We start from the raw sequence: 12,867 nt of genomic DNA, 5'->3' as shown, positions 1-12,867 counted from the left end.
TATTAAGTAGGACAAAGTGAAGGAGAAGGTGAGGAGGATCCAAACTTCACTCAAAGGGACGCAAGGAGACCTGTAAGCTCTTCTGTGTTTTGGTCTAACATTAAATGGGTCTTTTAAAAGAATGGACCGCTGGATTTGGTGAGCAGACCTCCTGATTGTGGCTGCCTTTGCTTGTTAAGAATAAGAACATTTTAGGGGGGAATTTCTAGATTGGGGTGGGGAAAATGAATCGGTAGAGTTTGTTCCTCTGAATGACATAATGTGAAGATTTGAGGGTAGCACCATGATGGAATTGAGAAATGATGTTGTAGACAAGACTCTCTGACTGCTACAAAGCCATTTACTTTGTTCCTTTTTTGACATAATTCTGTAGTCTCGAACTGGGCAATATGCCTGCGGATTATCTAAACGAAAAGCTTTATCCATCTGTTAAGCCACTTGTTAAGTCTTAACTTCCTAATAAAGAGCATTATGGTGGGAATCTTGGGTGCAAAGGATGGATTTAATCTTTTAATGCTTTCAGTTTTCTTGTAACGTGGCTGGCTAATAGCATACACATAGCTCCCAAGTAAGTCCTACATGAGTGCAGTGGCCTTGAATGGAAGGATATGATTGAAAATACCAGTTTGAGGTGTATAGGGATGCTTAGCATTAGGTAGCATTTTATCTTTGGTGAGCAGGTGGGATCATGGAACAGTATCTTAAAACATTGCTGACATTGCTTAAAACAAAATAAAATTGCTTAAAATAAAATAAACGGTTGACTTGAAAAAGAAGGCATTTTGGCTCATAAGGTACTGAACTAACTCGTTTAAACCTAATGCTCTTGTTGGAAGCCAAATCCAGATGCACTAAAAGTAAGGCAAAGCATTATTGGTAGCTATAACAACAACAACAACAACAACAACAACAACAAATTTTATTTATACCCCACCCTTCCCGGTTCAGAAACCTGGGCTCAGGGCGGCTAACAACAAATTTAAAACACTTAATTGTAATACTGCATAAAAGCAGCATAAAATACAGTATAAAAGCATGAATAACAATAAAATTCAAAGTTCAAAAATCAATTGGGGAAATCCATCCAATAAACATTAGATAGTCACCAGGGCTAGCTGGCTAAATTAATCCTACTTGGGCCAGAGAGGAGGCCAGGGGAGAATTAGCTGTGGGGTCCCAGAGCGGGTAATCTTCATAAAAAGGGGAGGGTGGAAGAGAAGGGGAATAAAAGATCAAGCTGAGTTCAAATTAAAGGCCAGGCTGAATAGCTCCGTCTTACAGGCTCGGTGGAAGGAGGTTAAGTCAGGCACCAGCAAACTTTCTCAGTAGGGGGCCGGTCCACTGTCCCTCAGACCTTGTTGGGGGTCGGACTATAGTTTGAAGGGGCGGAATGAACGAATGCCTATGCCCCACAAATAACTCAGAGATGCATTTTAAATAAAAGCACACATTGTACTCATGTAAAAACACCAGGCAGGTTCCACAAATAACCCAGAGATGCATTTTAAATAAAAGGACACATACTACTCCTGTAAAAACATGCTGATTCGGACCGTCCGCGGGCCGCATTTAGAAGGCGATTGGGCTGGATCCGGCCCCCGGGCCTTAGTTTGCCTACCCATGGGTTAAGTCCTGTAGGGCCCTAGTCTCATGGGACAGAGCATTCCACCAGGTCGGAGCAATCACTGAAAAGGCCTTGGCCCTGGTGTAGGATAGTCTGACTTCCTTGGGGCCAGGGACCTCTAAACTATGGTTATTCATGGACCTTAAGGTCCTCTGCGGGGCATACCAGGAAAGGCGGTCCCGTAAATACGAGGGCCCTAGGACACAAGTCCTGCCTAATGGTGTCATACTATCCGCTCCCAAGCTTGAAAGTACAACACAGGCTTAGATCTTTTGCATGGAAATGCTTGATGCCTGCAGTGTGGCAATGGAAGATATGAATCCTGCAAATGAAATGGGATCTCCTGTATGCCAGTTCTGAGCTGCCTGTATGCGTTTATGTTGATTTCATCTTTGTCCAGACGTTTATTTAATTTAATATAATGAAGCAGGGAATGAATAATGGGGAGCGTTGACCTTAGTCACCAGCTGCTGCCAAGCCTCCTGTTCCTCTTCCATATTAGGAGGCAATCTCAGTGTACTGCATGAAAGAGCACTGCGTCTCATCAGCTAATTCAACTGCTTAGAGTACTGGTGAGAGTGAGGATAGGAGCCTGCACATGTCATGTGGTGAGCTGAGGTGATCAGAATGACAACCTTTCAAAAGAATGACAGTTGTACTTGTATTTTGGTGATGTAGTGAGAGTGAAGCTTGTTGGTAGTCCACAAAGACAAGAAAAATGCTTGTTGGAGCCATCACTGAGCAGGGTAAAATATTGCTCCACAATGGAACAAGCATCCCCAAGGAGGTGTAGTTTCTCCCCACCGACAACCCCAATGCAGCATTGATAGTGCTGCTGTTTACAGCCTGCTTTGCACATTCTTTTGACCTATAAAACCTTAAACAGTTCAGGACTGCAGTATTTTAAGGACTGCCACTCTCTATATGAACCTACCCAGACCCTGCTTCCATCACCTGAGGCCCTTCTTCATGCGCCTCCTACAAGGGAACGGGGCTTTTCTGTGGTGGCTCCTTGTTTGTGAAATGCTCTCCCCAGGGAGACTCAGCTAGTGCCTTCAGCCTGATGAGATCTCACCTACAAATTTTGCTGTAGAGGAGGGAGAACTCACAGAACTTGAAGGCTCTGAAGGAGCCTTGTCTGAAATATCTTCATAAATTGTTAGGCTTTATTGTTTTGGCTCTTGCATCCCATGGTTGTAATCAGTGCAATGTAGGGTGTATAAACTGCACATGTGCAGGAAAGCAATTTTTTTTGGGGGGGGTGTAGGATTCCAGTTGATCCTTTGGGATGATGGCATTGTTTCCTAGCCTTTAGCCTAAGGCCTTGTCATGCTGACTGTTTTCCCTATGGCTGTTTTAAGCCAACTCCAAATAGAGAAAGAGTATCACAAGAAAACTACACATTAGGAAAACAGATTATGTGCATCTCATTAATTCAGCCTGATATTCATGCTGGTCTCTCTAGTAACGTTTGGACCCTTAGAATGGAAATTGGCATAGTCCCTGTATATCTTGTGACTGCTATACCTGGCACTGGGGGAAATCCTTCTTCTGGAAACACCATAACTGTTCCTTAGCTGCCTGCCAAATCATATTTAACGGAAAAACAATGGAGTAGGTGAGATATATGATGGATCGCCAAGTCTGTAGCCTCGTAACTGGTTGAATTGCTGCTTGGTTTTTGAGCCATGAGCCCATCAATCCCACTGGAAGGATCTTTTATATGCAGATCTAGGTTTCAGGCACAAGCAGTAGAGCAGATCTCAAAAAGAATATTATTGCAGCTACCCATGCTTCATATTTTTTATCACATGATGTAGGGTTGTGGCTTTCAGGTTTAATGCCTCTTCAGCAATCTTTGCTTTGGAATTGCTCTGCCAGGGACAACTCAGCTTTAATTGTTTTTAAGAATGTGGGACAATTTATCTCCATTGGTAGAAAAAACCTTGGATAACCACATCCTCAACTCCTTTGTGGTGCTAAAATGTTTTTGTCTTGTATCAGATCTGTCACAAGTTCTCCATTTTTAAAATGTTCCTTCAGTAGTTAAATATGTGCCTGGAATCTAAAGTCCCTAGGAGCGAGTTTTTAATTTCCCAGAGATCTTTCCAGAGCAACACACTCTTGGCTTAAAATGTTTGACTCAAGATTCTGTGCCACGCAAATAGGCCTTAAAAACACAGACCTTAAGAACACTTCTCAGCCAAGATTACAGAGAACAATGAGCAGGCGAGCAGTTTCTGGAATTACTCACATATAACCTAAGCCATGAAGCTTCTTCAGTCCTAAAGTTGCCACTAAACAGGAGCAAGTCTTTCTCTAAATCAGGGTGATCCAACGCATGGGAGCCCTTGCTAAGTACCACGGATTTCCTGCCTCATTAGGAAAGCTAGTGCTTCAGGGGATGAGGTAAGCAGTCAGCTAGTGGGCTTTCGGCCGGGACCGAGAGTGATGTAGACGTGAAGCCTTTTCTCTCCTCCCCCAATCCATCCAAGTCCCCTGATTTGAGCTGCGGGAGGCGGTAAGGAAGTGGCTGGGAATCTGGTCAAGTGCCACCTGCTCCGTATCTCCAGGCCAGGCTTTGCCTGGGCTGCTTTTCACAGCCGGCGCTTCCTTCCCAGCAGAGATTGGGGTGCACTTAGGGAAGCGAGAGCTGGCTAGCTGGTCCACCTTGGGGCTTGGGTACCTTGAAGAAGAGAAGAAGAGTTTGGATTTGATATCCCGCTTTTCACTACCCGAAGGAGTCTCAAAGCGGCTAACATTCTCCTTTCCCTTCCTCCCCCATAACAAACACTCTGTGAGGTGAGTGGGGCTGAGAGACTTCAGAGAAGTGTGACTAGCCCAAGGTCACCCAGCAGCTGCATGTGGAGGAGTGGAGACACGAACCCAGTTCCCCAGATTACGAGTCTACCACTCTTAACCACTACATCACACTGGCTCTCCTTGGAGTTGAAATGAGGAGGGCTTCTAGAGCAGGAGCAAAAGCACAGTGCACCTGGGAGTAGCTTGACTCTGGGGCAGATGGAGGAGGAACTGAGGAGGAGAAGGCAGGCAGGTTGCAAAACCGCCCCACCACTACCAGCTCCTCCTCATTTTTGGGGTCACCATCTGGCTGGGGTGGCACAAGGAGTGTGGAGCTCGTCTGCCTTGTCCCTCGCTACCTATTGGGCGCACCTTGGCACTTTAACCTTCTTGACCCAGATAAAGTCCATAAAGTCTTGTCTCTTCCTGGGATCCTTGACAAAAGACTTAGAGAAGAAGACCTCAACACATCCTCAAAGGCTGTCTTTATCATCTGTTTGTTTGTTTAGCCGGTTATGAGTCTTATTTCAGACAGCCTCATATCCCATTCCCCTCATGAGGGGTAAAAAGATGATGAAGAGGAAAGAGAAGCAAGGCCTGGTGAGATCACATTAAATCCCAGTTGTCGTCCCTGCCACCCTATCCCCACAGCCACTCATGTATTGCTCAGACAACTTCTGGTGCCCTTCCGACCGAACAGTCTGTGAAAATGCACTCAGGCTTTGTCCCTGGACTTCGCATTGCCCTTTCTGGTTTGCTCCTTATTCAACATGTTTCCCCATTCAGTATTCTCATTTAGAAACTCTTCCAGTGTGGGGCATTGCCTGGATTATTCTTTATCCAGGATATGGCTCCACTTTTAAAAAACAGCCAGTTGTTTCTAACCGCGCGCCCCCAACTCCCTCCGACCCCAGTTTATTCACTTTTGAGGTGAAGGGTGGGGAGTCAACTGCAGACTAACCCAAGATAACTCCACACCAGGACTGTTCGGAGAATGTCTAGGGGAGGGTAGTCCAGCATCATGCACTCTTCTTCTTCACAGGCTATGTTTATTTAATGGCTTCACATGAGGCTCAGCTAGTTTGACTAGAAGCCTTCAAATTATTATTATTATTATTATTATTATTATTATTATTATTATTATTATTATTACTATTATTTATACATTCCCAGTTTTTTTTATTCTGTCGGGGACTCAATGTATTTAATTCTACATATTCAATTAAATATGTTAATTGTGTATATTAAATAATATTAACCGTATTGCGAACACTTTAATTTGCAATGTGGAATTTTAATTCAGTGTGTAGCCTGAGGGTTCTGTGTCAAAGTACTCTTGCAGCCAACTTACTATTTATTAAATTAGTATACTTTGCATAACAACAACAACAACTTTTTATATGCCACACATCTGACTGGGTTGCCCCAGCCACTCTGGGCTGCTCCCAACAAAAAATAGTAAAAACACAACCCAGCATCAAACACTAAACACTTCCCTGAACAGTGCTGCCTTCAGGTGTTTTTTAAAAACCACAGATTTCCTTGACATCTGATGGGAGGGCATTCTACAGGTCGGGCATGACTACCAAAAAGGCCCTCTGCCTGATTTCCTGTAACTATCAGAAAGCGCTCAGAGCTGTATCTCAGTGTCCGGGTTGGACGATGAGGGTGGAGGCGCTTCTTCAGGTATACAAGGCCAAAGCTGTTTAGGGCTTTAAAGGTCAACACCAACACTCTGAATTGTGCTCGGAAACGTACTGGGAGCCAATATAGTTCTTTTAGGACTGCTGTTGTATGGTCTTGGTGGCCACTCCCAGTCATCAATCTAGCTGCCACATTCTGGATTAGTTGTAGTTTTCAAGTCGCCTTCAAAGGTAGCCCCACATAGAGCATATTGCAGTAGTCCAAGTGGGATATAACTGGAGGAGGTACCACCCTGGTGAGACAATGTGCAGGCAGGTAGGGTATCAGCTGGTGTACCAGATGGAGCTGGTGAACAGCTGCCCAGGACAAAAAAACTGACCTGTGTCTCCATGGACAGCTGTGAGTCCAGAATGACTCTGAGGCTGTGCACCTGGTCTTTTAGGGTCACAGTTACCCCGTTCAGGACCAAGGAGTCCCCTATACCTCACCTGACCTGCTCTAAAGTATCTATGCCCAATCTTAATGCCTTTATTTTTTGTCAGCAGTTGTATTTTCACTGTGCAGAGCTACATATTCAGAAGAGAGCAGAGTCTGGTAATTCAAGTCTCTGCTGAACATGTAGTTCTATCCTCAGTGCCATTGTTGGCGAAGCTTCTATTTCTGAATTAGCTGTTGGATTTAATCCCAGTGTTTAATATCTGGTAACTGTTTATTATTTCCATCACAAGGGTACATAGTTACCATAGTATACTCTTCTTATATGTGCCTGTTAAGTTAATCATTCAATCACTGGACGAAGCTCTGGTTTCCCATCCAAAAAACCCTTCAATATGTTTGCATTCCCAGCAACTCTGCATCACTGGCCTACTAGTTAAATGTCATCTTGCAGCCAAGACGGAGACATTCAGCATCCTTCTTTGACAAGCATCTGGGGACAAACAAGCTCAGAACCTATGTGGTTACTATCCTTAATATAAACAAATAAAGGGCCCCTGATCCCCTCTAATGTGTATTCCTTGCAATTCTGAATTAGTTTGTATACCATAAGATATTTTGATGACTATTCATATATTGGGAAATCTGAAGCACCCCATGGTGTGCTTAGCAGGCTGCCTTGCCAGGATATTTTTCTGCACCATCTGGTCTAGGTATATAACCATCCATCACAGGCCTGTTTGTGAGAACCCCAAAAATTGGAAGGGGGAAAGAAAGCACGAAATACAGAAGGATTTGTTAGTAGTGGGTTTTTTTTTGGGGGGGGGTCTTCCTTTGTCTTTCTTTCCCTTTCCCACATCATCATAGTAATTCAGAACATTAGATCAGCTTCTTATGATGAACACCACAGTCAAGAAGTTCCCAGACTTGTCTTCAAGGGAACTTACTGTGGTGAATTTGACATCAGAATAATTGCAAATGACAGCAGTAGAATTCTTCACTCCAACCTCAACATTTTTAATCATATGTCTGCATGACATTAACAGAGACTTCTGAAATCTAGATTAATTCACATTAGTCAGTGTTGGCTTATGCACAAATTCCCCCTCTCTTCCGTGGTCTGCTTTTAAGTATAGCGTACTAAAGTCTGTCAGTCTGATTTAACTATGGTTTCTGCAAACCAGGATTGCCCCAAATTCTGGTTTGCAAATCCACCTGAAACCATGGTTTAACATCATGGTTTTAAAGCAGTCCTGGTTTTCACTAAGCCTTTTTTTATTTAAAAAAATCTGATTCAGAAATCATGGTTACAGCAAATCATGGAGAGCAGGAGACAGTGCAAGCTAGTGGTATGTTCCTGATCTGCAGACCATGATGTAAAGATTAGGTGTTGTCTCTGTTGAGAGGTTGACGTGAGAGTAGAAATTCAGTAGCTTGCAGTGGGAATCTTTCTATTCTCAACTTTCAGCCTATTTGTGTAGATATTCCCCCTCCTAATAATTTCTCTGCTGTCAGCTGTCCATGGCTGAAACTTCCCAATTAAGCTGATGCATGTGTATCCCTGTAATTTGACAGTTATGATCCCATAAGTGCGAGAACTGGCAGTAGCTAAGGTATAGATGGCAATGTTTGAAATAGATTCCTGCAGGTTTCTGAGGATTATGAATTGTATGGATGTCCAGAAAACATCTCATCTAGTTCTGTCATCTGTGTTTTAGTCAGCTGTTTTCAGAATGCATCAGTTGCTCTGACAGGATGCTTTGTCTTCTTAAAGCAAAGAATAGTAACACAATAAAATTAAGTGAGGGAAATGTATACTCTGCCCTCTCTTCAGATCACCCATCTCATTCCTGAGCTGCAGGCTGCACAATATTTTAGTCCTGGATGTTCTGACTAATAAATAATGGTCATGCCAAATCATATGAAGGAATCATGATGTATAGGGGTATTATCCAAGGGGGAGTAGACTTGATATGCCAAATTTAATTGGTGATCTGCAATGGCATTTCAAACTGGGCCTCCAGGCTACTGTGAACTTAACTTGCTTTGCCTCTCTCAGCCGATTTCTTCAGCTCTTTCCGGTTTCTATGCTATGTTGTGCCTGTGCTAAGAACTTTGTAATGTGTGAAGCAGCACTCATAACAACAGAACACACTGGAATTTGATTGGAGCAAGATGCAGCTGTTGGCAAACTCCACCTGTTCTTCTTCAGTTAGATGTGATTAACTCCCAAACATTCTGACTTCTGCACCCATATTTTCTGTAGGCAGTTATTCTCAAGGAGAGAAAAGTAGTAAATGTGTGACAATTTGTACAGGGTACTGATTGCTCCAAAAATGCAAACACTTTTGTTTGCATTTAATGCATTGTTGCTCCCCTCTTCATTCACATAACACAGCCTTTCCTTTAGGCATTGCTTAATTGAGAGGTCCCGGGGCTCTGGGCTTAAGTGGAAAACATTGTCCCTGACTTCAGAGCCCTTCCCCCAATGAGCAACAGCAAGTAGTGAGGCAAAAGCACTTTGCATATGCTCACAGCCACTTTCCATATTCTTGTTCATGGCCACAATCTAGTCAGACATTTGGAATGTGTAAAATAACTTTTGATTCAACTTTGCATGCTATGATAAGCAGTCACCTTTCCATTCAGTTTTCTTAATCTGGCCATTACATTAGCAGTATCTCAGCAAAGGCTCTGTGTTGGTTTTCTCCACAGTGAGTTTTAATGACCTTCCTTCCTTCCTCTCTTTCTGTCTTTCTCTTTAAAAAAAAATTAGGGAGCTCTCATTTATTTGTGCAGTGCGAGTGAGGCTGTTAGGCTGGGCTTTAGGGCCCCTCTAAGTGGCCAGAGGCAGGCACAATGTCTTGGGAAGCTGGTGACTCCCAGGATGCACCATGTCACCTCAGTCTGTCCTTCCTTCGAGAAAGCAAGCACACGTCTGTCTTTGATTCCTGTTCCTTTCCTGTTTTCTCTCCGCTTTTTCACTTTCCCTATGGCTTTTCCCATTCTTTATTGTTACTTTTAGCCATTTGTTTTTCTTTTCTTCATTTTTCTCTATATGCTCCTGTCACCATTTTGGTTTCACCTTCCCCACTCTCTTGCTTACCATCTTGCTGCTCCTATCCTCTTGTTTATATGTGTGTTTGTGTGAGTATGTATATAGATATAGATATACAGTGTGCTTACAACATAAGCACATTTAACTTGTGTGCTTTTAGCTTTATGTACTTGGCAAAAAAATATATTAAAAAGAGAGCAGAAACGGGGCAGATTTCCTGGAAAAAGGACTTTGACAATCCCATCTACCATTGAATCTGATGTGTTTTGTCTATATGTAATTTTGGCTTTAGGTGCAATCCCTAGATGACCCTTGTGGTCCCTTCCAACTCTACAATTCAATGATTCTAGGTCTTCTATGCATTCCAGAGGGTAGGACCCAAACCAATGGATCCAAATGACAAGGGAGATTCTGACTAAACATCAAAAAGAAATTTCTAACAGACTGCCTCAAGAGGTGGTAGAGTGTCCTTCAGTGAAGGTTTTTAATCAGAGGTTGGATCCTGCCAGGGATTCTTTAGCTCTGATTCCTGCATTGCAGGGGGTTGGACTAGATGACTCTTGGATCACTTCCAACTCTGTAATTCCATAGCTTTCTTGAATGTGCTTTATTTTACATGGGGTCCCACCAGACACAATCAAATTGTCGTATGCAACCTTGAGAGAAGAAAGAGCTGTATCTTATAATGAGGCACTGACAGAGAGCTAGCCTGAAGGAGCCGAAACTTCTTAGTGGAAGATTAGTTGTTTTCTAAAGTATATACATTAATCAGCCACACTTGAGGTGGTTTCTCCTGCCAGGCCACTGTGTAAGCTGTCTTCAGAATAGATCAGAAGGATGGGTCTATTATATTCATCATCTGTCTAGTGAACAATCACTTAAAGTGAAATTAGAAACTGAGAGGCAGAAGTCAATTTTTATAAAAAACTTAATTTGTGGTAATCGGTGTTTTATTATAGTTTTAATGACCTCATAAAGAGTAAGGTGTATTCTGGCAGCTCTAATGTGATATTTTAATCTCTGTGGAAGTCTGAAGTTAAATGTACCTTTCAGAAGTCTGTCATGCTCTGAGGAGTGAAATGTGCACTGGAAATCTGGAAAAGGGAGACACCCCACGTTCCTCCTATTTGAGACCTTGGCTTTCTTCAATATACAACACAACATTAATTGGGGCACAAATTTCAGCTTCTACGTAGTCTTATATTTCCATTGGTTTGTAGTCTTTAGAAGTTATTGCAACAGAACTGGTTGGCTACTTCTGTATAAATGTTATATCAAGATTAGGTCAGGCTGTTTAGAGCAGGGATTCTCAAATCCTTTTGTAATTAGCCTTCCTCAGTCAAAATCACAGCTTGTTGATTAAGACAGAACAGAGCCTTATTTGTTTGTTTGTTTATTGAAGGAAGATTTTTATCCTACCTTTCTGCTTTTGAAATGTGCTTTAGGCAGCTAGCAATCCAAGCCAGGGCATTTAAAAGCAAGATGATGATGATAGTAATTTTTTTGTTTAATTACTAAAAAGAATTTGAGATAGGACAGCAGATAAAAAGAATACAGTTAACCAGACAAATTTAACTTGTTCCAGAATAGGTGTCTTAAAGTGATGCCAGAAAGACATCAAGGAAGAAACCAGACAAATATATTGAGGCAGGGAGTGCCACAACCTGGTGCATCCACAGAAGTGAATCCTTTGTCCTCGCTGCCTCTGATTAGGAGCACTGAAAAGAAATATGGCAGTATACACCCACAAGATGGTTATGGGGCTTAGGGATGCAAAATTTCCCCAAGGGATTAAGCATTGATTGCTCCATTTACTCTTCATGCTAACAAGACAAGGAATGAGGAAGAGAACATAAGAAGACCCAAATATTCCTCGTTCTGTTCCCACAGTGGCCAACCAGATGGATAGGAGAAGCCCAGAAGCTGCTGAGGAGTACAATAGCATTCTCCCATTCATGTTCCCCAGCACCACTATTTAGAGGCATACTGTGTCTGGTAGTTGAGGTAATATATAGCCATTATGGCTAGTAAGGTAAAGGTAAAGGACCCCTGGAAGGTTAAGTCCAGTCAAAGGCGACTCTGGGGTTGCGGTGCTCATCTCGCTTTCAGGCCGAGGGAGCCAGCGTTTGTCCATAGACAGCTTTCCGGGTCATGTGGCCAGCATGACTAAACCGCTTCTGGTGCAACGGAACACCGTGACGAGTGCCAGAGCGCATGGAAATGCAGTTTACCTTCCTGCCACAGCTGTACCTGTTTATCTACTTGCATTGGTGTGATTTTGAACTGCTAGGTTGGCAGGAGCTGGGACAAAGCAACGGGAGCTCACCCCGTCCGTGGGGATTCAAACCGCCAACCTTCCAATCAGCAAGCCCAAGAGGCTCAGTGGTTTAGACCACAGTGCCACCCGTGTGTTACACATGGCTAGTAACCATGGACAACCATATCTTTCAGGAATCTGTCCAATGCCCTTTTTTGAAACTAGTTTAGTTGGTGTCATCACTGCAAATTGTAATAGCAAATTCTGCAGTTTTAACACTGCAACGTGTGAAGAAGCACCCTTTCTCTCTCTTCTGTCTGTCCTGAATCTCACACATTTCAGCTCCATTGGGTGATACTGGGATCTAGGGTTATGAGAGAGAGAGAGGGAAAAAAACAATAACGCACCTCCCTATCCACTTCCGTCACACACAATACATACCGTATTTTTCGCTCCATAAGACACACTTTTTTTCTCCTAGAAAGTAAGGGGAAATATCTGTGCGTCTTATACAGCGAATGGTGGTCCCTGGAGCTGAATTGCCCAGGGGTCAAAAGAGGATCGTGCTTTTTATTTTACAAAGAGAAAAGGGGGTGTTGAAAGGACATGCTCAGCAGCTGATCAGCAAGAGATTGGGAGAGAGATAAGAGTCCCGGCTCCCTGTCAGCCCCGCCCTCTTGCCCAGGCCTCCATTGTTGAATGTGCTGCAGAGGGAGGTTGTTTGTTTCCCCAGCAACATGTGACTGGCTGATTAGATTATCTGTCTGGAAACTGTAGAAAAGGCTCCCTTTAAAAGCTGCAGAAATGTGAGTTGAACCCCATAAAAATGGGACTTTTCCTCTTTGCTTTTCCCCCTTTGCAAAAAAAAAAGCTGCAAAACTTTTAGCTGATCCTCAAATAAACAGGGCTTTTAGAGGAGGAAAACCAGAAAAATACCCCCCCCCCCGTTTCCTTCTCTAAAAACAAGGTGTGCCCTATGGTGCGAAAAATATGGTAATTTTATGCACTTCACCTTTTAAGCTTATGTAGTGAATAGGGTCCTGCTGC

The 12,867-nt window shown here is 43.1% G+C and overlaps 1 protein-coding gene across 14 annotated transcripts in view; it reads left to right on the top strand.

Moving 5' to 3' along the window:
- RBFOX2 (RNA binding fox-1 homolog 2) overlaps positions 1-12,867 on the top strand; it is a 169,692-nt gene that overhangs the window by 105,995 nt on the left and 50,830 nt on the right. The gene's annotated exons all lie outside the window — the stretch shown is intronic.

The sequence above is a fragment of the Lacerta agilis genome, chromosome 10 (assembly GCF_009819535.1).
Source record: "Lacerta agilis isolate rLacAgi1 chromosome 10, rLacAgi1.pri, whole genome shotgun sequence".
NCBI classification, from domain to species: domain Eukaryota; kingdom Metazoa; phylum Chordata; class Lepidosauria; order Squamata; family Lacertidae; genus Lacerta; species Lacerta agilis.
The sequence above is the reverse complement of the archived record's forward strand: the minus strand, read 5'-3'. Positions and strand labels throughout refer to the sequence as shown.